The sequence below is a fragment of the Rutidosis leptorrhynchoides genome, chromosome 1, assembly GCF_046630445.1.
Source record: "Rutidosis leptorrhynchoides isolate AG116_Rl617_1_P2 chromosome 1, CSIRO_AGI_Rlap_v1, whole genome shotgun sequence".
NCBI lineage: Eukaryota > Viridiplantae > Streptophyta > Magnoliopsida > Asterales > Asteraceae > Rutidosis > Rutidosis leptorrhynchoides.
In genome coordinates, this window is record NC_092333.1 from 485,819,274 (window position 1) to 485,846,589 (window position 27,316).

General features: G+C 34.3%; 1 non-coding gene across 1 annotated transcript; it reads left to right on the plus strand.

The window, feature by feature from the left end:
- Positions 1 to 23,024: 23,024 nt before the first annotated feature.
- Positions 23,025 to 23,131, plus strand: LOC139887294 (small nucleolar RNA R71). Its single transcript, XR_011773131.1, has one exon. It is a non-coding gene; the product is annotated as a small nucleolar RNA R71 (small nucleolar RNA).
- Positions 23,132 to 27,316: the final 4,185 nt, after the last annotated feature.

The following is a 27,316-nucleotide window of genomic DNA, read 5'->3' on the forward strand; positions in this document are numbered from 1 at the left end:
TTACAATTACATCCTCGTTCAGTTTCATCAACAATTCTACTCGTATGCACCCGTATTCGTACTCGTACAATACACAGCTTTTAGATGTATGTACTATTGGTATATACACTCCAATGATCAGCTCTTAGCAGCTCATGTGAGTCACCTAACACATGTGGGAACCATCATTTGGCAACTAGCATGAAATATCTCATAAAATTACAAAAATATGAGTAATCATTCATGACTTATTTACATGAAAACAAAATTACATATCCTTTATATCTAATCCATACACCAATGACCAAAAACACCTATAAACACTTTCATTCTTCAATTTTCTTCATCTAATTGATCTCTCTCAAGTTCTATCTTCAAGTTCTAAGTGTTCTTCATAAATTCCAAAAGTTCTAGTTTCATAAAATCAAGAATACTTTCAAGTTTGCTAGCTCACTTCCAATCTTGTAAGGTGATCATCCAACCTCAAGAAATCTTTGTTTCTTACAGTAGGTTATCATTCTAATACAAGGTAATAATCATATTCAAACTTTGGTTCAATTTCTATAACTATAACAATCTTATTTCAAGTGATGATCTTACTTGAACTTGTTTTCGTGTCATGATTCTGCTTCAAGAACTTCGAGCCATCCAAGGATCCATTGAAGCTAGATCTACTTTTCTCTTTTCCAGTAGGTTTATCCAAGGAACTTAAGGTAGTAATGATGTTCATAACATCATTCGATTCATACATATAAAGCTATCTTGTTCGAAGGTTTAAACTTGTAATCACTAGAACATAGTTTAGTTAATTCTAAACTTGTTCGCAAATAAAAGTTAATCCTTCTAACTTGACTTTTAAAATCAACTAAACACATGTTCTATATCTATATGATATGCTAACTTAATGACTTAAAACCTGGAAACACGAAAAACACCGTAAAACCGGATTTACGCCGTCGTAGTAACACCGCGGGCTGTTTTGGGTTAGTTAATTAAAAACTATGATAAAATTTGATTTAAAAGTTGTTATTCTGAGAAAATTATTGTTATTATGAACATGAAACTATATCCAAAAATTATGGTTAAACTCAAAGTGAAAGTATGTTTTCTAATATGGTCATCTAGACGTCGTTCTTTCGACTGAAATGACTACCTTTACAAAAACGACTTGTAACTTATTTTTCCGACTATAAACCTATACTTTTTCTATTTAGATTCATAAAATAGAGTTCAATATGAAACCATAGCAATTTGATTCACTCAAAACGGATTTAAAATGAAGAAGTTATGGGTAAAACAAGATTGGATAATTTTTCTCATTTTAGCTACGTGAAAATTGGTAACAAATCTATTCCAACCATAACTTAATCAACTTGTATTGTATATTATGTAATCTTGAGATACCATACACACGTATACAATGTTTCGACCTATCATGTCGACACATCTATATATATTTCGGAACAACCATAGACACTCTATATGTGAATGTTGGAGTTAGCTATACAGGGTTGAGGTTGATTCCAAAATATATATAGTTTGAGTTGTGATCAATACTGAGATACGTATACACTGGGTCGTGGATTGATTCAAGATAATATTTATCGATTTATTTCTGTACATCTAACTGTGGACAACTAGTTGTAGGTTACTAACGAGGACAGCTGACTTAATAAACTTAAAACATCAAAATATATTAAAAGTGTTGTAAATATATTTTGAACATACTTTGATATATATGTATATATTGTTATAGGTTCGTGAATCAACCAGTGGCCAAGTCTTTCTTTCCGATGAAGTAAAAATCTGTGAAAGTGAGTTATAGTCCCACTTTTAAAATCTAATATTTTTGGGATGAGAATACATGCAGGTTTTATAAATGATTTACAAAATAGACACAAGTACGTGAAACTACATTCTATGGTTGAATTATCGAAATCGAATATGCCCCTTTTTATTAAGTCTGGTAATCTAAGAATTAGGGAACAGACACCCTAATTGACGCGAATCCTAAAGATAGATCTATTGGGCCTAACAAACCCCATCCAAAGTACCGGATGCTTTAGTACTTCGAAATTTATATCATATCCGAAGGGTGTCCCGGAATGATGGGGATATTCTTATATATGCATCTTGTTAATGTCGGTTACCAGGTGTTCACCATATGAATGATTTTTATCTCTATGTATGGGATGTGTATTGAAATATGAAATCTTGTTGTCTATTACTATAATTTGATATATATAGATTAAACCTATAACTCACCAACATTTTTGTTGACGTTTTAAGCATGTTTATTCTCAGGTGATTATTAAGAGCTTCCGCTGTCGCATACATAAATAAGGATGAGATTTGGAGTCCATGCTTGTATGATATTGTGTAAAAACTGCATTCAAGAAACTTATTTTGTTGTAACATATTTGTATTGTAAACCATTATGTAATGGTCGTGTGTAAACAGGATATTTTAGATTATCATTATTTGATAATCTACGTAAAGCTTTTTAAACCTTTATTGATGAAATAAAGGTTATGGTTTGTTTTAAAATGAATGCAGTCTTTGAAAAACGTCTCATATAGAGGTCAAAACCTCGCAACGAAATCAATTAATATGGAACGTTTTTAATCAATAAGAACGGGACATTTCAGTTGGTATTCGAGCGTTGGTCTTAGGGAACTAGAATTTTGCATTAGTGTGTCTTATCGAGTTTGTTAGGATGCATTAGTGAGTCTGGACTTCGACCGTGTTTACTTGAAAAATGATTGCTTAACAAATTTTGTTAGAAACTATATATTTTTAACATGTGAATATTATGTGATATATTAATCTCTTAACGTGTTTGATATTATGTGATAGATGTCTACCTCTAGAACAAGTCCCATTGACTCACCTAATAATAATGAAGAGTCAAATGTAAATTGGAATGATTCGTGGACTGATTCACAAGTTCCCGAAGAGGAACCGGAAGAAGAATCGGAACCGGAAGAAGAATCGGAACCGGATGAAGAAATAGAACCGGTGGGGGAAATAATAAAACGGTTAAGTAAAAGAAAATCCTCAACCAACCGACCAAGGTTAATTATGGTCAATGGTGTTTCTGCCAAGGAAGCAAAATATTGGGAGGATTACCAATTCTCCGATGAATCGGATTCCGACGAGAATTCCGATGATGTTATAGAAATTACCCCAAATGAATTTAAAAAGGCAAAAGAAAATAATAAGGGAAAGGGCATAAAAATAGAGAAATCTAATTCCAACCCCGATGAACTTTATATGTATCGTCAACCCCCGAAGTCCTTAAGTTGTAACAATGACCCGGGAACCTCTAAACCACCAGGTTTTTCTAAACCAATGTGGAAAACGACGGCTCGTATTAGGGGAACATCATATATCCCTAGAAATTTGGCAAAACAAACCAAAACCGAAGAAGAAGAAACAAGCGAGTCGGAATAAGATAGTTGTATTCGTGTGGTGTAATATATGTAATATAGTGTGCTTATGCTTTATGATATATGTAAAAATTGCTTGTATTAATAAGTATTTTTTTTTATGAATCTAACTCTTGTCTATTTTACAGTATAAAAACACAAAATGGATAGACAACCCAATATTTTAAGAGACCTACCCGGAGACATGATTGATGAAATCTTGTCTAGAGTCGGTCAGAATTCTTCGGAACAACTATTTAAGGCGAGATCAGTTTGTAAGACATTCGAAGAACGTTCCAAGAATGCCTTGGTTTATAAAAGGCTTTCGTTCGAAAGATGGGGGATATCACATTGGGAAATCCATAAGTTACGATGTGTTTACTTTGACGCATATATTGCGGGGAACCCAAATGCTATTTTACGCAATGGGTTAAGAAATTATTTTGACTCAATATATCCGAATATTGGACTTCGTGATTTAGAAAAAGCGGCTAACATGCAACATAAAGAAGCATGTTATGCTTACGGATTAGTAATGTTCGCATCTCACCAAAGTGAGAACAAGAACATCGGGCTACAACTATTAAACAAAACGTTCCCACAAGTGACGGAGTCGGTAATTGGGGTAAGAAATGAGGTTTTTAGATTGTTACGGGACTGTTGGACATTACGTAACCCTCGTCCCTTTGACGACGTTACAACACGCTGTCTTATCAATGGCCATAACGGTTATGTTCCACAAGACCAAGGATGGGAAGTAGTCCTAGTAAAACCAGAATGCATGACTTGTTTCTGGACGTATGAATTACGTGTCTTTATTGCCTTTGCTGAACGACTTGTGTACTAGCTAGAATTATCTTCACAACTATCTTGTATCAAAGTTATTGTGTGCTATATTTCATGCTTTATGTAAAATAAGCGGTATTGTAAGTTTGTAAAATATTGTATAAAAGTTTGAACGCGAAATATTATTACAATCAGTTTTTCATATAGAATTGTAGTAGTTGAATTGTATATTAGCTACTAAGTATGAACTTAACGTTTAGGTACTACCCGAATTTAAACTTATAAAACGCTAATATGAAGAAAAAGCTTTTATAAATGAGTTCATATTATGCTACGAAATACTATTAACTACTCTTAATATTCTGTATGATTAACTTGTTCCATTTGACTATTTTGAAGGAAATGGCACCGACTACTCGACACACCGTGAATATGAATGAAGAGGAATTCCGTACTTTTCTAGCTTCAAACATAGCCGCAGTACAGGCTGCGCTACATACCAACAATAACCTTAGATCTGGCAGTACAGGAAATTGTATAGGATGCACCTACAAAGAATTCACTGCCTGCAAACCTTTGGAATTTGATGGAACCGAAGGACCGATCAGATTGAAACGGTGGACCGAGAAGGTCGAATCGGTGTTTGCCATAAGTAAGTGTACTGAAGAGGACAAAGTGAAGTATGCTACGCATACCTTCACAGGTTCTGCGTTAACATGGTGGAATACCTATCTAGAGCAAGTGGGATAAGGTGATGCGTACGCACTACCGTAGTCAGCATTCAAGCACTTGATGAACGAGAAGTACCATCCCAGAACCGAGGTCAATAAGCTCAAGACAGAACTTAGAGGGTTACGAACCCAAGGATTTGATATTACCACGTACGAAAGATGATTCACAGAATTGTGCCTATTGTGTTCGGGAGCATTCGAAGATGAGGAAGAGAAGATCGACGCGTTTGTGAAAGGATTACCGGAAAGAATCCAAGAAGATATAAGTTCACACTAGCCCGCCTCCATACAACATGCATGTAGAATGGCTCACAAACTAGTGAACCAGATTGAAGAAAGAATTAAAGAACAGACTGCTGAAGAGGCCAATGTGAAGCAAGTCAAAAGAAAGTGGGAGGAAAACGGTGATAAGAATCACCAATACAACAACAACAGCAATTACAACAATAATCGCAACAATTATCCCAACAATCGCAACATCAATCGCAACTACAACAAACGGCCCAACAACAACAACAACAACAACAACAACAGCAACTACAACAATCATCCCAACAACAATAATAACCGCAACAACAACAACAATCAGAAGCAGCTATGCCAAAGGTGTGAAAAGTATCACTCGGGGTTCTGCACCAAATTTTGCAACAAGTGTAAAAGAAATGGTCATAGCGCGGCGAAGTGTGAGGTCTACGGACCAGGGGTTAATAGAACGAAAGGAACAAATGGTGTCGGAACGAGTAATGGCGGAGCAAGTAGTGTCGGAGCAAGTTATGCCAATGTAGTTTGTTATAAATGTGGAAAACCGGGCCACATTATTAGAAATTGCCCGAACCAGGAGAACACGAATGGACAAGGCCGCGGAAGAGTTTTCAATATTAATGCGGCAGAGGCACAGGAAGACCCGGAGCTTGTTACGGGTACGTTTCTTATTGACAATAAATCTGCTTACGTTTTATTTGATTCGGGTGCGGATAGAAGCTATATGAGTAGAGATTTTTGTGCTAAATTAAGTTGTCCATTGACGCCTTTGGATAGTAAATTTTTACTCGAATTAGCAAATGGTAAATTAATTTCAGCAGATAATATATGTTGGAATCGAGAAATTAAACTGGTTAGCGAAACATTTAAGATTGATTTGATACCAGTAGAGTTAGGGAGTTTTGATGTGATAATCGGTATGGACTGGTTGAAAGAAGTGAAAGCAGAGATCGTTTGTTACAAAAATGCAATTCGCATTATACGAGAAAAAGGAAAACCCTTAATGGTGTACGGAGAAAAGGGCGACACGAAGCTACATCTTATTAGTAATTTGAAGGCACAAAAACTAATAAGAAAAGGTTGCTATGCTGTTCTAGCACACGTCGAGAAAGTACAAACTGAAGAAAAGAGCATCAATGATGTTCCCGTTGCAAAAGAATTTCCCGATGTATTTCCGAAAGAATTACCGGGATTACCCCCACATCGATCCGTAGAATTTCAAATAGATCTTGTACCAGGAGCTGCACCAATAGCTCGTGCTCCTTACAGACTCGCACCCAGCGAGATGAAAGAACTGCAAAGCCAATTACAAGAACTTTTAGAGCGTGGTTTCATTCGACCAAACACATCACCTTGGGGAGCTCCTGTTTTGTTTGTCAAGAAGAAAGATGGTACATTCAGGTTGTGTATCGACTACCGAGAGTTGAACAAACTTACCATCAAGAACCGCTACCCACTACCGAGAATCGACGACTTATTTGATCAACTACAAGGCTCATCTGTTTATTCAAAGATTGACTTACGTTTCGGGTATCATCAAATGCGGGTGAAAGAAGATGATATTCCAAAGACTGCTTTCAGAACATGTTACGGTCATTACGAGTTTATGGTCATGCCGTTTGGTTTAACTAATGCACCAGCTGTGTTCATGGACCTTATGAACCGAGTGTGTGGACCATACCTTGACAAGTTTGTCATTGTTTTCATTGATGACATACTTATTTACTCAAAGAATGACCAAGAACACGGTGAACATTTGAGAAAGGTGTTAGAAGTATTGAGGAAGGAAGAATTGTACTCTAAGTTTTCAAAGTGTGCATTTTGGTTGGAAGAAGTTCAATTCCTCGGTCACATAGTGAACAAAGAAGGTATTAAGGTGGATCCGGCAAAGATAGAAACTGTTGAAAAGTGGGAAACCCCGAAAACTCCAAAACACATACGCCAGTTTTTAGGACTAGCTGGTTACTACAGAAGGTTCATCCAAGACTTTTCCAGAATAGCAAAACCCTTGACTGCATTAACGCATAAAGGGAAGAAATTTGAATGGAATGATGAACAAGAGAAAGCGTTTCAGTTATTGAAGAAAAAGCTAACTACGGCACCTATATTGTCATTGCCTGAAGGGAATGATGATTTTGTGATTTATTGTGATGCATCAAAGCAAGGTCTCGGTTGTGTATTAATGCAACGAACAAAGGTGATTGCTTATGCGTCTAGACAATTGAAGATTCACGAACAAAATTATACGACGCATGATTTGGAATTAGGCGCGGTTGTTTTTGCATTAAAGACTTGGAGGAACTACTTATATGGGGTCAAAAGTATTATATATACCGACCACAAAAGTCTTCAACACATATTTAATCAGAAACAACTGAATATGAGGCAGCGTAGGTGGATTGAATTATTGAATGATTACGACTTTGAGATTCGTTACCACCCGGGGAAGGCAAATGTGGTAGCCGATGCCTTGAGCAGGAAGGACAGAGAACCCATTCGAGTAAAATCTATGAATATAATGATTCATAATAACCTTACTACTCAAATAAAGGAGGCGCAACAAGGAGTTTTAAAAGAGGGAAATTTAAAGGATGAAATACCCAAAGGATCGGAGAAGCATCTTAATATTCGGGAAGACGGAACCCGGTATAGGGCTGAAAGGATTTGGGTACCAAAATTTGGAGATATGAGAGAAATGGTACTTAGAGAAGCTCATAAAACCAGATACTCAATACATCCTGGAACGGGGAAGATGTACAAGGATCTCAAGAAACATTTTTGGTGGCCGGGTATGAAAGCCGATGTTGCTAAATACGTAGGAGAATGTTTGACGTGTTCTAAGGTCAAAGCTGAGCATCAGAAACCATCAGGTCTACTTCAACAACCCGAAATCCCGGAATGGAAATGGGAAAACATTACCATGGATTTCATCACTAAATTGCCAAGGACTGCAAGTGGTTTTGATACTATTTGGGTAATAGTTGACCGTCTCACCAAATCAGCACACTTCTTGCCAATAAGAGAAGATGACAAGATGGAGAAGTTAGCACGACTATATTTGAAGGAAGTCGTCCCCAGACATGGAATACCAATCTCTATTATCTCTGATAGGGATGGCAGATTTATTTCAAGATTCTGGCAGACATTACAGCAAGCATTAGGAACTCGTCTAGACATGAGTACTGCTTATCATCCACAAACTGATGGGCAGAGCGAAAGGACGATACAAATACTTGAAGACATGCTACGAGCATGTGTTATTGATTTCGGAAACAGTTGGGATCGACATCTACCGTTAGCAGAATTTTCCTACAACAACAGCTACCATTCAAGTATTGAGATGGCGCCGTTTGAAGCACTTTATGGTAGAAAGTGCAGGTCTCCGATTTGTTGGGGTGAAGTGGGGGATAGACAGATTACGGGTTCGGAGATTATACAAGAAACTACCGAGAAGATCATCCAAATTCAACAACGGTTGAAAACCGCCCAAAGTCGACAAAAGAGCTACGCTGACATTAAAAGAAAAGATATAGAATTTGAAATTGGAGATATGGTCATGCTTAAAGTTGCACCTTGGAAAGGCGTTGTTCGATTTGGTAAACGAGGGAAATTAAATCCAAGGTATATTGGACCATTCAAGATTATTGATCGTGTCGGACCAGTAGCTTACCGACTTGAGTTACCTCAACAACTCACGGCTGTACATAACACTTTCCACGTCTCAAATTTGAAGAAATGTTTTGCTAAAGAAGATCTCACTATTCCGTTAGATGAAATCCAAATCAACGAAAAACTTCAATTCATCGAAGAACCCGTCGAAATAATGGATCGTGAGGTTAAAAGACTTAAGCAAAACAAGATACCAATTGTTAAGGTTCAATGGAATGCTCGTAGAGGACCCGAGTTCACCTGGGAGCGTGAAGATCAGATGAAGAAGAAATACCCGCATCTATTTCCAGAAGATTCGTCAACACCTTCAACAGCTTAAAATTTCGGGACGAAATTTATTTAACGGGTAGGTACTGTAGTGACCCGAACTTTTCCATGTTTATATATATTAATTGAGATTGATAATTACATGATTAAATGTTTCCAACATGTTAAGCAATCAAACTTGTTAAGACTTGATTAACTGAAATATGTTTCATATAGACAATTGACCACCCAATTTGACCGGTGATTCACGAACGTTAAAACTTGTAAAAACTATACGATGACATATATATGGTTATATATATATAGTTAACATGATTTTATTATAATTATGTATCTCATTAGGTATTTTAACAATGAGTTATATACATAAAAATGAGACTATTAATTTAAGAAACTCGAAAACGATATATATAACGATTATCGTTATAACAACGTCTTACTAGGTACATATGAATCATATTAAGATATTGATACACTTGGTTAATTATGTTAAATGATAATTAAATATATTATTAAGTGTATTAATAATGAAATACATATGTAAAAGTAAGACTACTAACTTAATGATTTCGAAACGAGACATATATGTAACGATTATCGTTGTAACGACATTTAACTGTATATATATCATACTAAGATATATTATATATCATAATATCATGATAATATAACAATTTAACATCTCAATTGTTATAATAAACAATGGGTTAACAACATTTAACAAGATCGTTAACCTAAAGGTTTCAAAACAACACTTACATGTAACGACTAACGATGACTTAACGACTCAGTTAAAATGTATATACATGTAGTGTTCTAATATGTATTTATACACTTTTGAAAGACTTCAAGACACTTATCAAAATACTTCTACTTAACAAAAATGCTTACAATTACATCCTCGTTCAGTTTCATCAACAATTCTACTCGTATGCACCCGTATTCGTACTCGTACAATACACAGCTTTTAGATGTATGTACTATTGGTATATACACTCCAATGATCAGCTCTTAGCAGCCCATGTGAGTCACCTAACACATGTGGGAACCATCATTTGGCAACTAGCATGAAATATCTCATAAAATTACCAAAATATGAGTAATCATTCATGACTTATTTACATGAAAACAAAATTACATATCCTTTATATCTAATCCATACATCAACGACCAAAAACACCTACAAACACTTTCATTCTTCAATTTTCTTCATCTAATTGATCTCTCTCAAGTTCTATCTTCAAGTTCTAAGTGTTCTTCATAAATTCCAAAAGTTCTAGTTTCATAAAATCAAGAATACTTTCAAGTTTGCTAGCTCACTTCCAATCTTGTAAGGTGATCATCCAACCTCAAGAAATCTTTGTTTCTTAAAGTAGGTTATCATTCTAATACAAGGTAATAATCATATTCAAACTTTGGTTCAATTTCTATAACTATAACAATCTTATTTCAAGTGATGATCTTACTTGAACTTGTTTTCGTGTCATGATTCTGCTTCAAGAACTTCGAGCCATCCAAGGATCCATTGAAGCTAGATCTACTTTTCTCTTTTCCAGTAGGTTTATCCAAGGAACTTAAGGTAGTAATGATGTTCATAACATCATTCGATTCATACATATAAAGCTATCTTATTCGAAGGTTTAAACTTGTAATCACTAGAACATAGTTTAGTTAATTCTAAACTTGTTCGCAAATAAAAGTTAATCCTTCTAACTTGACTTTAAAAATCAACTAAACACATTTTCTATATCTATATGATATGCTAACTTAATGACTTAAAACCTGGAAACATGAAAAACACCGTAAAACCGGATTTACGCCGTCGTAGTAACACCGCGGGCTGTTTTGGGCTAGTTAATTAAAAACTATGATAAACTTTGATTTAAAAGTTGTTATTCTGAGAAAATTATTTTTATTATGAACATGAAACTATATCCAAAAATTATGGTTAAACTCAAAGTGGAAGTATGTTTTCTAAAATGGTCATCTAGACGTCGTTCTTTCGACTGAAATGACTACCTTTACAAAAACGACTTGTAACTTATTTTTCCGACTATAAACCTATACTTTTTCTGTTTAGATTCATAAAATAGAGTTCAATATAAAACCATAGCAATTTGATTCACTCAAAACGGATTTAAAATGAAGAAGTTATGGGTAAAACAAGATTGGATAATTTATCTCATTTTAGCTACGTGAAAATTGGTAACAAATCTATTCCAACCATAACTTAATCAACTTGTATTGTATATTATGTAATCTTGAGATACCATAGACACGTATACAATATTTCGACCTATCATGTCGACACATCTATATATATTTCGGAACAACCATAGACACTCTATATGTGAATGTTGGAGTTAGCTATACAGGGTTGAGGTTGATTCCAAAATATATATAGTTTGAGTTGTGATCAATACTGAGATACGTATACACTGGGTCGTGGATTGATTCAAGATAATATTTATCGATTTATTTCTGTACATCTAACTGTGGACAACTAGTTGTAGGTTACTAACGAGGACAGCTGACTTAATAAACTTAAAACATCAAAATATATTAAAAGTGTTGTAAATATATTTTGAACATACTTTGATATATATGTATATATTGTTATAGGTTCGTGAATCAACCAGTGGCCAAGTCTTTCTTCCCGATGAAGTAAAAATCTGTGAAAGTGAGTTATAGTCCCACTTTTAAAATCTAATATTTTTGGGATGAGAATACATGCAGGTTTTATAAATGATTTACAAAATAGACACAAGTACGTGAAACTACATTCTATGGTTGAATTATCGAAATCGAATATGCCCCTTTTTATTAAGTCTGGTAATCTAAGAATTAGGGAACAGACACCCTAATTGACGCGAATCCTAAAGATAGATCTATTGGGCCTAACAAACCCCATCCAAAGTACCGGATGCTTTAGTACTTCGAAATTTATATCATATCCGAAGAGTGTCCCGGAATGATGGGGATATTCTTATATATGCATCTTGTTAATGTCGGTTACCAGGTGTTCACCATATGAATGATTTTTATCTCTATGTATGGGATGTGTATTGAAATATGAAATCTTGTGGTCTATTACTATGATTTGATATATATAGATTAAACCTACAACTCACCAACATTTTTGTTGACGTTTTAAGCATGTTTATTCTCAGGTGATTATTAAGAGCTTCCGCTGTCGCATACATAAATAAGGATGAGATTTGGAGTCCATGCTTGTATGATATTATGTAAAAACTGCATTCAAGAAACTTATTTTGTTGTAACATATTTGTATTGTAAACCATTATGTAATGGTCGTGTGTAAACAGGATATTTTAGATTATCATTATTTGATAATCTACGTAAAGCTTTTTAAACCTTTATTGATGAAATAAAGGTTATGGTTTGTTTTAAAATGAATGCAGTCTTTGAAAAACGTCTCATATAGAGGTCAAAACCTCGCAACGAAATCAATTAATATGGAACGTTTTTAATCAATAAGAACGGGACATTTCAACCTTGTATTGGGAAAGCAACACGTCCAGTATAATTGCTCCATTTATTACCTTTTGGTAAACTACCGTCCGGTTGTAAAGGAAAGCATTGAACAAGCAACTGTTATGGTATTGTCCCGTGACATGCAGATAATTATGGTCTATATCGTGTCGGATGCAATTACTATCCTTTGTAGGAGCAATAGTAAAGATCACCCTATAGTTTTTCAGTCTGGCACAAGGTCCTGTCTTCGACCATGCTATGCAACCACCGTTCTTACGGTTGACACCCGATTTGGTTCAGGTGACCTAATGAATTCCAGGTGAATTCCTAGGATTTTACGTTCAATGGTAATGAACGCATTGCAAATGGGTTTTCAGAAAATAAATCGGTTTGTAATTTGATCAAAATATTTTCTCGTTCAAGCTCGAGTTTAGATATCATCGAATTCTATGAGTTTGAATTCTCAATCTTTAAGGTCAATCTCAAAGATTGAGTAATATCAGGCTTAAAAGCTGATTTTTAATCTTTAAGGATATTATCCTTTCTAGGGATCTGATTCATTAGTCTTATAAGCTAATTTGCACGGTGCCCCCCATTGTACGAGACAGATCCTCTCATGGTTAGGATAAGTCTGACCACTTGGCGACCCTGTTTGATGCTGAGGTCCGTGGATTTCCATCTGATTTTCCAGAAAACTTTTCAAGGTTTTTCATAGTCTCTACAACTGGTCTGGACGACAACTTTCTGACCTAAATCAAGAAGCGCATGTCTTTTTCTCGGAAGACTGTACTTCCTTATAAATTCTATTTATATTACAATAACTGGGTAAAACGGATTAATATTGTCCAAAACAAAAGTATTTTCAATTATTTGTACAAAAATATATGATATATGTTCTAAATAACTTGGTAAATTTTTCCCACACTTGGCTTTTATTTTTCTTTCTTTGCCTTTTTATTCTCCTCTATTCCATTTTAAATGAATTCAAGCGTTTTGGGTTGTTTCTCAATTTATGTGCTTTCCGAGGTAATAATAATTTCGGTGTTAACACCTAGTTTTATTGTTCATAAATATGTATAAACATGATTTTGAGTTCATTTAGTTAAAAATTTTACTAGAAGTGGGTAGTCAGTATATAAGACTAGGGCTGTTCTTTATTATCAGAGACCACTAGATTCTAATACAACTCCTGCGTTACTAGTATTTTAACGGTGGCTATTAAACCAAGTGTATAAGTCAAAAATTTAAAACCGAAAGAATTTAATCCCTTTCCACACTTAAGATCTTGCAATGCCCTCATTTGCAAGAAATCAATAGCAATTTAAATTATTAAGGGTGATTAGCGTAGAAAAATGATTAAATTTTACCAAAGTTTCTAAACATATTGGCGTTTATTTTGAATGATAAATGGTGCACATCATTTGTTCATTCATGCAGTTGTTATTTCACATTTATTTTGCATCTTGTTGTCAAAATTAGTTGCTTTTGCTGAACTTAATGCCAGTCTTTTAAAATGCGCTGTTTTACCATGTTGTGTACATGAGATAAAATACATACAATACAAATATAAACATGCATGGTAATTTGAAATGGGACTTAATATCCCACTTTCAAATTACAAAAATGAAATATTAGTATACAATAATAAAAATATTAAACATTACATAAAAGTATCAAAATGTTAAGTGTTTAACATAAATAGATAAAAATAATAAAAGATAAGAAATCACCAATGGAACACTATTGATTTGGATAGGGATTCCAATTCATATCGTCGTTCGGGTTCCATGGTTGGTGATAGGTGTCCTGGTAGGCTTGATTGGGGTCGTACAGGTTAAAGGGTGGTCGAATGTCGGGCTGATGTGGTGGATAGTAAGCAGGTCGAGTCGGGATGTAGTTATTTGGTACCTGATATGATAGCTGGCTCTTGATTTGGTGCTGATGAACTTTCCAGCTATCGTGTTGGTGTCGCCTGGAAGTCTCATACTCATTCGCGGCTTGCCACTGCTCATACCGACGATGCCTAGCCTCGTGAGTCATTTCTACCTCATCTATACGCTAAAAAACGTCAGTAGCACTATCCCTAATGACATCCCTAATGTCATCCGCTTCCTCCATCTCTTCATCCGAACCCCTTTCTACCTGTGGATGGCGGCCCTGATATGGTATTGCCTGATTGCGTCTCCTAGTTAATACTTTTGCACCTTGATAGACTTGCAAACCTAAAGTCTCGTCTTGTTCCCTAACCACCATCATTGGACCCCCTTGTTCCCTAACTACACCTAAATACTCTCCAATGAGAGTAACAAAAATACCTCCTCTTATTATTCCCCCGTCCTGTATACCTTCCACCATTTTGGACAGATAAAAACCAACATAGTAGGGGATATTAACAAAGCCTCTAGTGTCTCGAATGCACTTAAGGTAAAATAAATCGTGTAAGGTCATTTTCTCCTTGTTGTTACCTCTTTGTGTAATCGAGTTTGCTAAGAATCTATGTATTATACGAAGCTCGGCTTTATTAATATCTAAATAGGAGTGTCTTCCTCCCCGCGTAAACACATTAAAATTTGACATACGCCTCCAGATGGCGTTAGCGTCAAAATTTCTATCTACCCTCTCACCATGATAAATCAAATTTTTACAATCAGGTGATAGTAATTCAGCGGGAGTGTAAATCTGTAAAGCCCTGGTCATGTCCAGCATGGACATCCTGTACATCCTACGGCCAAGTAAAAATCTAAGAAAACTCTTATCGTCTAACCTATTTACATCCTTATTAAAAGCTATAGTACTCATTAGCTCAACACACCACTCTTTATATACAGGCCTACGAGTGGTAAATAAACATTCCCAATCAGAAAAAGAAGAGCTGCCATACCTTTGGATTAGATGCTTCCTAACTGGGTTAGCTAGGTGGACCCTTTCCAAAGGCTCCCAATCTATTACCCTTGGTACTTCTACTTTTTTGGTCCAAAGCTTAAATTTGTTACTTTGGTACGTCGGGTAATCTCTCCAACTTCTATCAAATCTTAAATTGGGATGCAACTGTTCTTCTTGAATTGTTGGGTGTTCTATTTTATGGTGAATGGGAAATACTACATAGGCAATAAAAATTGTGGTTCTGGTTCATAGTATGGGACGTGTTGATCATAATGTTGTTGTTGTTCAGGTTGTTGTTCCGGTTCGTGATATTGCATCTCTGGCTGTGGTTCCGGATCAGGTTGCCTAGACGATGATGCACCGTCCGTATCTATATTTCTCTGCAAAACACATGAAACACAAAATTTGTGCATCCAAATATGCATTAGTGTTATCAAAATAACAACTTGAAACAATTACAATGACATGTTTAATCCATATTAAAATTATACTCATTTTCATATTTTTATCAATTCTACACTTTTTCAAATAAGCATATATGAAAATGTTTACAAAGTTCATAAGCATTTTACTCAAATAACATGTCAAAATAATCATTACTAGCAATTAAACAAGTTTCAAATGGCATTTATATCAAATTAATCAAGTTCATGAATTTTAGACTTAAAAAGTCCACTTTAATTCTCAAAAATCATGTTTAGGATTAAAGTTTGGATCATTTAGCAACCTAAACATGTTACACTACTTAATTTAGCAATAATTCATGACAAAAATCGGCTATAACCTGTTTATATCAAAAAGCCCCAAATTGCTCAAGATCACAAACCCTAGATTCCTAAAATTTTTGAAGTTTAAGGCTTCAAATCATGTTAAATAGCATTAATATAGGTTATACAAGCATAATATACTAACAATTTAACTCTAATTACACTAGAAATTAACAAAATCAAATTAGGTAAAATTTAGCTCAAGAACACTATAATTCAAATTTAAAGAGTTTTAGGGGTAAAATCGTTACCTTCTTTGAAAAACTTCTGAACAAACGCATGATTAGAGCGGATTATAGCAAGAAATTTGGAGAATTTTGGTTAAAAATTGTTAATTTTGGGTGAATTTGTGTGTGGGTGTTCGTATATGTGTGTGTGTAAAAATGGAACAGAGAGCAGCTCGCTGGGACTTTGTAATCTGTCCAGAGTTTTTAGGCCATGCGACCGCATGACTTGAAGTGTAAACCCCATGCGATCGCATGGGGTCCAGCCCTTTTTTTTTTATAAAACCATTTACTTATGAAACAATTAATTTATTTTAAAATTTTGTTTTCTTTTAGAATGAGGGCGTTTCGGATCGTTGTCCTAGTTCGTCTCTCGACAAAATTTTAAAATTTGTCACTTTTAATCGTTGTTTTAAAAGCAAAGATTTTTGGTTTTTTTTAATGTTTTTGCATACTTTAGATCAATGAGATTAAAAAAAATGATAACAAAATTTCTCATCCCTCCCTTGGGTAAAAGCAATTTCGGTTCCATAACTTAGTCTTCAACTCACGACGAATTTTAGAAATCAATTTTTAACTTAATGAAATAAAGTACATTTTTGTTTTTAGATTCACACCAAACTTAAATTTAAAATGCATAAAATTAAAAATTCATATTAATATCATTAATATTTATATATTTTAGTTTTACAAACTTATATTAAAAATATTAGTTTTTTAAAATATTTACAAACTTAAATATATTTATTTTAAAAATTTACAATATTAATTTTAAAAATATGGTAAAAATAAAATTAAAAATCTTTTTGGTCTTTTATCTCACTTTAATCAATCAAATATTATCAAAAATATACGCCTCTCTTTTGGGTAAAGTAATTTCGGCTATATTACCTAGTTTTACTCCTGACGAATTTTTGAAATATTTTGGATTGATTGATTAAAGATATTTATACCTTATGAATAAACGATAAATTTCGCAGTGATGAATTAAATTTTTGTATGATATCAATAATTTCGGTTTCGCGTACCTAATTTTATTGAATATCAATTTAATACTTTATAGCGAACAATTCAGCGTTTCTTATTAAAAGGTTAAAAGCAATAAATAAAAACAAATAAAAACTGTACATACTTACCTGTGAGATAGAATTCTCGGTGACCTGCTTTAGCCAACTCATAGGAGAGTTGTGTGATTTGGTTTTCCATAACTACATAAGCGTAACCTTGATTTTTCAATAACTTTTCTTCTAAACATATGAACGGTCCTTCTCTGCATAGAGTAACAAATTCGGTATTTGAATATGTTTGATTGTTCGAACATTTCCCCTCATGTGACCATTTTCCTCATTTATGACATCTTTCAAGGTGTCGTGCTCTTTTTTTTATTGCGGATTTTGATTTTCCTTTACCAAAATGTATCTTATTATGATTGTTCCTGAGTTCTCTCCTTACTTCGTCCATTTTTCCTTTTCTGAATGATACCAGTTCACTCGGGAGTGTGTCATTATTACGTTTAGTAATCAAAGCGTGTAGCATTAGACCATGGTTCAGATCAAAGAAATTCTTCATCTCGTAAAACCTAAAAGAATTAAAAATTCAGAATGGAGGGGGAAGACTAGTTCTTTAGGGTCTGCTAGGGAAAGACCATGCGGATTCCATTTTCGAAAACTACACGAAAACAGAAAATCTAACTCTAACAGAAATATATATTATCTTTAAAAAGACTTGATTCTCCCCACACTTAGTTAGCTGTGGTGTTGAAATTGTGATTAACTTCATTGTCAACTTCCATCGGACCATGTATGTAATGTTTAACTCCGTGACCATTAACTTTAAATTCAATCCCATTTGAATTTATTAATTCTATTATTCCGTATGGGAAAACTCTTTTGACTATGAATGGTCCAGACCATCTTGATTTTAATTTTCCAGGAAATAGCTTGAATTGTGAATTGAAAAGAAGAACTCTGTCTCCTTCCTTAAATTCTTTTGAACTTCTGATTCTTTTATCATGCCATTTCTTCATTCTTTCTTTATAGATTAACAAATTTTCATATGCTTCATGTCTCAATTCTTCTAATTCATTTAGTTGACTTAACCGTAGACGTCCGGCTTCATGTAAATCAAGATTACATGTCTTCAAAGCCCAAAATGCTTTGTGGTCAATTTCTACTGGAAGATGACATGCTTTTCCGTAAACAAGTTTAAAAGGTGTGGTTCCAATTGGAGTTTTGTAGGCTGTTTTAAAATCCCAGAGTGCATCCTCTAATTTCATGGACCATTCATTCGGATTTGATCCTACAGTTTTCTCTAAAATACGTTTTAAAGCTCGGTTGGTATTTTCAACTTGTCCACTTGTTTGTGGATGATAAGCGGTTGAGATTTTATGAGTTACTCCATATCTTTTGAGAACTTTCTCAAGTTGATTATTACAAAAATGAGTACCCCGATCACTTATTAAAGCTTTCGGTGTTCCAAACCTAGCAAAAAGACGTTTTAAAAAAATTGACTACAACTCGTGCATCGTTAGTTGGGAGAGCTTGTGCTTCCGCCCATTTAGACACATAATCAATGGCAACAAGAATGTAGAGATTATTATGAGATTTTGGAAATGGACCCATAAAGTCAATACCCCAAACGTCAAATACTTCACATACTTGAATGACATTTTGTGGCATTTCATCACGTTGACTTATTTTTCCGGCCCTTTGGCAAGCATCACAGGATTTACAGAGAAAGTGTGCGTCTTTGAAAATTATAGACCAATAGAATCCAGCATCCTAGACTTTTCTTACTGTGAGTTGAGGCCCATAATGCCCTCCTGTTGGTCTTGTGTGACAATGGTTTAAGATTTGACTAGCTTCATCCCCGAATACACATCGGCGGATTATTCCATCGAGACAACTTTAAAACAAATGTGGATCTTCCCAAAAATAGTGTTTTATATCACTAAAGAATTTCTTTCATTTTTGGTACTACAACCCTTTTTCAAGGAATCCACATACTAAGTAGTTTGCATAGTCTGCAAACCATGGAATTTCATTATAATTGATCTTCAAAAGATATTCATCAGGAAAGTTATCTTGTATAGCCGATTCATTTAGAACTTCTAATTCAGGATTTTCAAGGCGAGAAAGATGATCAGCAGCGAGATTTTCTGCTCCCTTTTTGTCTTGGATTTCAATATCGAATTCTTGTAAGGGTAAGATCCAACGGATTAATCGTGGTTTGGCATCTTGTTTTGAAAATAGGTATCTAAGAGCAGAATGGTCGGTATAGACCACCGTTTTAGCTAGAACGAGATATGAACGAAATTTGTCAAAAGCAAAGACAATAGCAAGGAGTTCTTTTTCAGTAGTTGTGTAATTCTTTTGTGCTTCTTGTAACATCTTACTAGCATAATAGTTAGGTTGAAATCGTTTTTCAATCCTTTGTCCTAAAACGGCTCCCATTGCAAAATCACTTGCATCGCACATGAGTTCAAATGGTAGATTCCAATTTGGAGTTATCATGATCGGCGCATTAGTGAGTTTTTCTTTAAGAATATTAAAAGATTTGATGCATTAATCCGAAAAGATGAATGGAGCATCCTTTTCTAGGAGTTTATTCATAGGAGTGGCAATTTTAGAAAAGTCTTTTATGAAAAGTCGATAAAAATCGGCATGCCCTAGAAAACTCCTAACTCCTCTAACATTGGTGGGATGTGGAAGTTTAACAATTACATCTACTTTAGCTCTATCCACTTCAATTCCTTCCTTTGAAATTTTATGACTAAGAACGATGCCTTCTTTAACCATGAAATGGCATTTCTCCCAATTAAGTACTAGATTTGATTGTTCGCATCTAATAAGCATTCGTTCAAGATTAACTAGACATGTTTCAAAAGTATCACCGAAGAATGAAAAGTCATCCATGAAAACTTCCATGCATTCTTCTATCATGTCGTGAAAAATCGCCATCATGCACCTTTGAAAGGTTGCAGGGGTGTTGCAAAGTCTAAATGGCATGCGTTTGTAAGCAAAAGTACCATAAGGGCACGTGAAGGTGGTTTTCTCTTGGTCCTCAGGTGCTATTGGAATTTGAAAATATCCAGAAAAACCATCAAGAAAACAATAGTAACTATTTTCGGCTAATCTTTCCAACATTTGATCAATGAAAGGTAAGGGAAAGTGATCTTTTCTAGTGGCGTCATTTAATTTTCTATAATCAATACAAACACGCCATCCTGTTACAGTCCTAGTAGGAATAAGCTCATTTTTTTCATTTGTGATGACAGTCATGCCACACTTCTTAGTTACGCATTGAACTGGGCTTACCCATGGACTATCAGAGATTGGATAAATTAAACCTGCATCAAGCAGTTTAATAATTTCTTTCTTAACAACATCTTGCATATTAGGATTTAGTCTTCGTTGGCGTTGCACATAGGTTTTATGGTCTTCTTCCATAAGGATTTTATGTGTGTAATACGAAGGACTTATGCCTTTAATATCATGAATCTTCCATGCAATAGCTGGTTTATGAGCTTTGAGCTCAGAAATGAGTTGAGATTTTTCATTTTCCGTAAGAGAAGACGATATTATTACAGGTAATTCAGATTCACCATGTAAATAAGCGTATTCCAAATGGTTTGGAAGTGGCTTTAACTCTAATGTCGGTGGTTCTTCTATCGATGATTTGTATCGATATCTGTCTTCCTCTTTTAGCATTTGAAGTTCTTCTGTTGTTGGTTCATATTCATTAGCCATAAGTGTAGCTAACATTTCAGCTTCATCAATTGGTTCAGTCCCTTCTCCTAAAGATCATTCTCCTGTTCCTTGTAATTCTGAAAATTCTTCTAATAATTCTGCATGTGAATCTATAGTTTGAATATAATAACATGTATCATCTGCAGATTGCGGTTGTTGCATGGCTCTATCAACAGAAAAGGTAACACTCTCGTCCTCTATACTTAGGGTCAGTTTCTTACCGAACACGTCTATTATTGCTTTAGCCGTGTTTAAGAATGGTCTTCCTAATATAAGAGGAACTCAAGAATCTTCTTCCATGTACAGAATAACAAAATCTACTGAAAATACTAAAGTTCCAACTTTAACTAGCATGTTCTCCATTGTCCCTCTAGGATATTTTACTGATCGATCGGCTAGTTGTATACTTATTCGTGTTGGTTTCAATTCTCCAAGGTCTAGTTTAGCGTATAATAAATATGGCATTAAATTTATACTAGCACCTAAGTCTGCCAATGCTTCTATTGAACTAAGACTACCCAGAAAACATGAAATTGTGAAACTTCCTGGATCTGATAATTTTTCTAGTATCTTATTCAACAGCACTGCAGAACAATTAGCATTCATAGTAACAGCCGAGAGTTCTTCCATTTTCTTTCTATTTGTGATTAGATCTTTCAAGAATTTAGCATAACTTGGCATTCCTGATATTACATCAATGAAAGGAAGATTGACATTTATTTGTTTAAACATATCCAAGAATTTGGATTGCTCAACTTCAAGTCTTTCTTTTCTCATTTTACTCTGGTAAGGAAGTGGTGGTTGGTATGGTTTAACATAAGGTTTAGCTTTAACTGTGTTATCTTCATTAACCTTTTCAACTACCGGTTCTGTTTCCTTCTCTTGTTCAGGCTATGGTGCCTGTGTAGTAGGAATAGCGTCATCAGAAATTACAGGCATTTCAGGTCGTTTAAGTGTAATACCACTTCTTGTGGTAATGGCTTTAGCTGTTTCATTTCGGGGGTTAACATTTGTATCGCTAGGTAGACTTCTCGGTTTTCTTTCACCTATCAACCTTGCTAAGTTGCTCACTTCTTGTTCCAGATTTTGAATAGAAGCTTGTTGATTTCTAAATGCTTGAGCATTTTGTTCATTCGTTTGTTTCTGAGATGTGAAAAATTGCGTTTGAGATTCAACTAGCTAAAACATCATATCTTCTAAATTTGTCTTTTTATCATCGGTTTGTGGTGGTTTATTTGGAAAAATAGGTCTTTGCTGGTTGTAAGTATTGTTAGATACTTGTTGATTGCTAGGACCTTGTTGGTTGTTGTATGGAACATTTCGATTATAATTCTGATTTTGATTGTAGTTTGGTCTTGGCGGTTGATAATTATTCTGATAATTATTTCCAGGCCTTTGGTTCATGTATGAAACATTCTCTCTTTGTTCCATTGTTTATTCAATACTGAGACAATCTTTTGTCAAATGTGGTCCTCCACACTGCTCACAACTAATACGTATTGCGTGAATATCTTTAGTCATCTTTTCCATTCGTCTCTCGAAAGCATCTACCTTTGCGGAAATGGAATCAAAGACATGGCTAGAATCGGCTCTAGCCACTTTAGATGATCTAACGATGTCTTTTTCTTGATGCCACTCATGTGAGTGGGAAGCAGTGTTATCAATAATTTTGTAAGTTTCAGTTGCGGTTTTCTTCATAATGGAACCACCAGCTGCTATGTCGATGTCTTTTCGTGTAGTGATGTCGCATCCTTGGTAGAATATTTGTACTATTTGATAAGTTTCTAAACCATGTTGAGGACATCCTCTCAACAACTTTCCAAATCTTGTCCACGCCTCATATAAAGTTTCATTTGGCTTTTGTGTGAACGTAACAATTTCTCCTTGAAGTCTCACGGCTTTAGATGCCGGAAAGAATTGTTTAAGAAAATTTTCAACTAAGACATCCCATGTATCAATCGCCCCTTCAGGTAATGATTCTAACCAATCTTTGGCTTCTCTCTTTAAAGTCTAGGAAAATAACATGAGATAAATCTGTTCATCCTCAACTTCTCTGATTTTAAATAAAGTACAGATTCTATCAAAGGTACAAAGATGTTCGTTTGGATCTTCCTTTGGTGCACCACTAAATTGGCATTGATTAGTTACCATGTATAGGATTTGTCCTTTGATTTCATAATCTGGCGCATTAATGTCTGGTTGAGTAATGGCATAACCTTGGCCAGTGCGTTTAGCCCTCATTCGGTCTTCCATACTTAGAGGTTCCAGATTTTCCATGATTGAGTTTGTTGAATCTGAATCACTAGAGGATTCCGATTTAATGGTTTCTTCCTCGACAATCTCTGGATGACTAATTTGTGGTTCAGGAGGAATGATTAGTGGTTCAGGATCTCTGAATTGTCCCTGAATATCCTCCAGATTCTCAATTGTGAGGTCGGGTTCAAAAAATGGATTATCGGAAATTTGAATTGGAGTACTTGGTCGACTAGATGACGATTCTAAAGAAAAATCAACGGCGACAATGTTGGCTAGATGTCTTGATCGAGTTACAGGTGGTGAACGTATGAAAGGTGGTGAACGTTTTGTGAAATGTCCCGTTCTTATTGATTAAAAACGTTCCATATTAATTGATTTCGTTGCGAGGTTTTGACCTCTATATGAGACGTTTTTCAAAGACTGCATTCATTTTTAAAACAAACCATAACCTTTATTTCATAAATAAAGGTTTAAAAAGCTTTACGTAGATTATCAAATAATGATAATCTAAAATATCCTGTTTACACACGACCATTACATAATGGTTTACAATACAAATATGTTACATCGAAATCAGTTTCTTGAATGCAGTTTTTACACAATATCATACAAACATGGACTCCAAATCTTGTCCTTATTTTAGTATGCAACAGCGGAAGCTCTTAGTATTCACCTGAGAATAAACATGCTTTAAACGTCAACAAAAATGTTGGTGAGTTATAGGTTTAACCTATATATATCAAATCATAATAATAGACCACAAGATTTCATATTTCAATACACATCCCATACATAGAGATAAAAATCATTCATATGGTGAACACCTGGTAACCGACATTAACAAGATGCATATATAAGAATATCCCCATCATTCCGGGACACCCTTCGGATATGATATAAATTTCGAAGTACTAAAGCATCCGGTACTTTGGATGGGGTTTGTTAGGCCCAATAGATCTATCTTTATGATTCGCGTCAATTAGGGTGTCTGTTCCCTAATTCTTAGATTACCAGACTTAATAAAAAGGGGCATATTCGATTTCGATAATTCAACCATAGAATGTAGTTTCACGTACTTGTGTCTATTTTTTAAATCATTTATAAAACCTGCATGTATTCTCATCCCAAAAATATTAGATTTTAAAAGTGGGACTATAACTCAGTTTCACAGATTTTTACTTCGTCGGGAAGTAAGACTTGGCCACTGGTTGATTCACGAACCTATAACAATATATACATATATATCAAAGTATGTTCAAAATATATTTACAACACTTTTAATATATTTTGATGTTTTAAGTTTATTAAGTCAGCTGTCCTCGTTAGTAACCTACAACTAGTTGTCCACAGTTAGATATACAGAAATAAATCGATAAATATTATCTTGAATCAATCCACGACCCAGTGTATACGTATCTCAGTATTGACCACAACTCAAACTATACATATTTTGGAATCAACCTCAACCCTGTATAGCTAACTCCAACATTCACATATAGAGTGTCTATGGTTGTTCCGAAATATATATAGATGTGTCGACATGATAGGTCGAAACACTGTATACGTGTCTATGGTATCTCAAGATTACATAATATACAATACAAGTTGATTAAGTTATGGTTGGAATAGATTTGTTACCAATTTTCACGTAGCTAAAATGAGAAAAATTATCCAATCTTGTTTTACCCATAGCTTCTTCATTTTAAATCCGTTTTGAGTGAATCAAATTGCTATGGTTTCATATTGAACTCTATTTTATGAATCTAAACAGAAAAAGTATAGGTTTATAGTCGGAAAAATAAGTTACAAGTCATTTTTGTAAAGGTAGTCATTTCAGTCGAAAGAACGACGTCTAGATGACCATTTTAGAAAACATACTTCCACTTTGAGTTTAACCATTATTTTTGGATATAGTTTCATGTTCATAATAAAAATCATTTTCTCAGAATAACAACTTTTAAATCAAAGTTTATCATAGTTTTTAATTAACTAACCCAAAACAGCCCGCGGTGTTACTACGACGGCGTAAATCCGGTTTTACGGTGTTTCGTGTTTCCAGATTTTAAATCATTAAGTTAGCATATCATATAGATATAGAACATGTGTTTAGTTGATTTTAAAAGTCAAGTTAGAAGGATTAACTTTTGTTTGCGAACAAGTTTAGAATTAACTAAACTATGTTCTAGTGATTACAAGTTTAAACCTTCGAATAAGATAGCTTTATATGTATGAATCGAATGATGTTATGAACATCATTACTACCTTAAGTTCCTTGGATAAACCTACTGGAAAAGAGAAAAATGGATCTAGCTTCAACGGATCCTTGGATGGCTCGAAGTTCTTGAAGCAGAATCATGACACGAAAACAAGTTCAAGTAAGATCATCACTTGAAATAAGATTGTTATAGTTATAGAAATTGAACCAAAGTTTGAATATGATTATTACCTTTTATTAGAATGATAACCTACTGTAAGAAACAAAGATTTCTTGAGGTTGGATGATCACCTTACAAGATTGGAAGTGAGCTAGCAAACTTGAAAGTATTCTTGATTTTATGTAACTAGAACTTGTAGAATATATGAAGAACACTTAGAACTTGAAGATAGAACTTGAGAGAGATTAATTAGATGAAGAAAATTGAAGAATGAAAGTGTTTGTAGGTGTTTTTGGTCGTTGGTGTATGGATTAGATATAAAGGATATGTAATTTTGTTTTCATGTAAATAAGTCATGAATGATTACTCATATTTTTGTAATTTTATGAGATATTTCATGCTAGTTGCCAAATGATGGTTCCCACATGTGTTAGGTGACTCACATGGGCTGCTAAGAGCTGATCATTGGAGTGTATATACCAATAGTACATACATCTAAAAGCTGTGTATTGTACGAGTACGAATACGGGTGCATACGAGTAGAATTGTTGATGAAACTGAACGAGGATGTAATTGTAAGCATTTTTGTTAAGTAGAAGTATTTTGATAAGTGTATTGAAGTCTTTCAAAAGTGTATAAATACATATTAAAACACTACATGTATATACATTTTAACTGAGTCGTTAAGTCATCGTTAGTCGTTACATGTAAGTGTTGTTTTGAAACCTTTAGGTTAACGATCTTGTTAAATGTTGTTAACCCAATGTTTATAATATCAAATGAGATTTTAAATTATTATATTATCATGATATTATCATGTATGAATATTTCTTAATATGATATATATACATTAAATGTCTTTACAACGATAATCGTTACATATATGTCTCGTTTAAAAATCATTAAGTTAGTAGTCTTGTTTTTACATATGTAGTTCATTGTTAATATACTTAATGATATGTTTACTTATCATATTATCATGTTAACTATATATATATCCATATATATGTCATCATATAGTTTTTACAAGTTTTAGCGTTCGTGAATCACCGGTCAACTTGGGTGGTCAATTGTCTATATGAAACATATTTCAATTAATCAAGTCTTAACAAGTTTGATTGCTTAACATGTTGGAAACATTTAATCATGTAAATATCAATCTCAATTAATATATATAAACATGGAAAAGTTCGGGTCACTACATTTTGCTCGGTGCATTCACTGAATATCCTATTAGTTATAAAGATAAAAATTATATAAGTTATCAAATTAATAGACTTTTCTGATTTTGCCCACGTTTCGAATAGCCAATAGATGCAGCAGGTAGTCAGGACCGTTTAAATCGGAAGCCCACAACTCGCCACTAACAAATCTAACTATTACTACGAACCATAAAATTTTGGATGTCTATCAATTTAACCGCATAAAATAATTTTTCGTCGAAGTT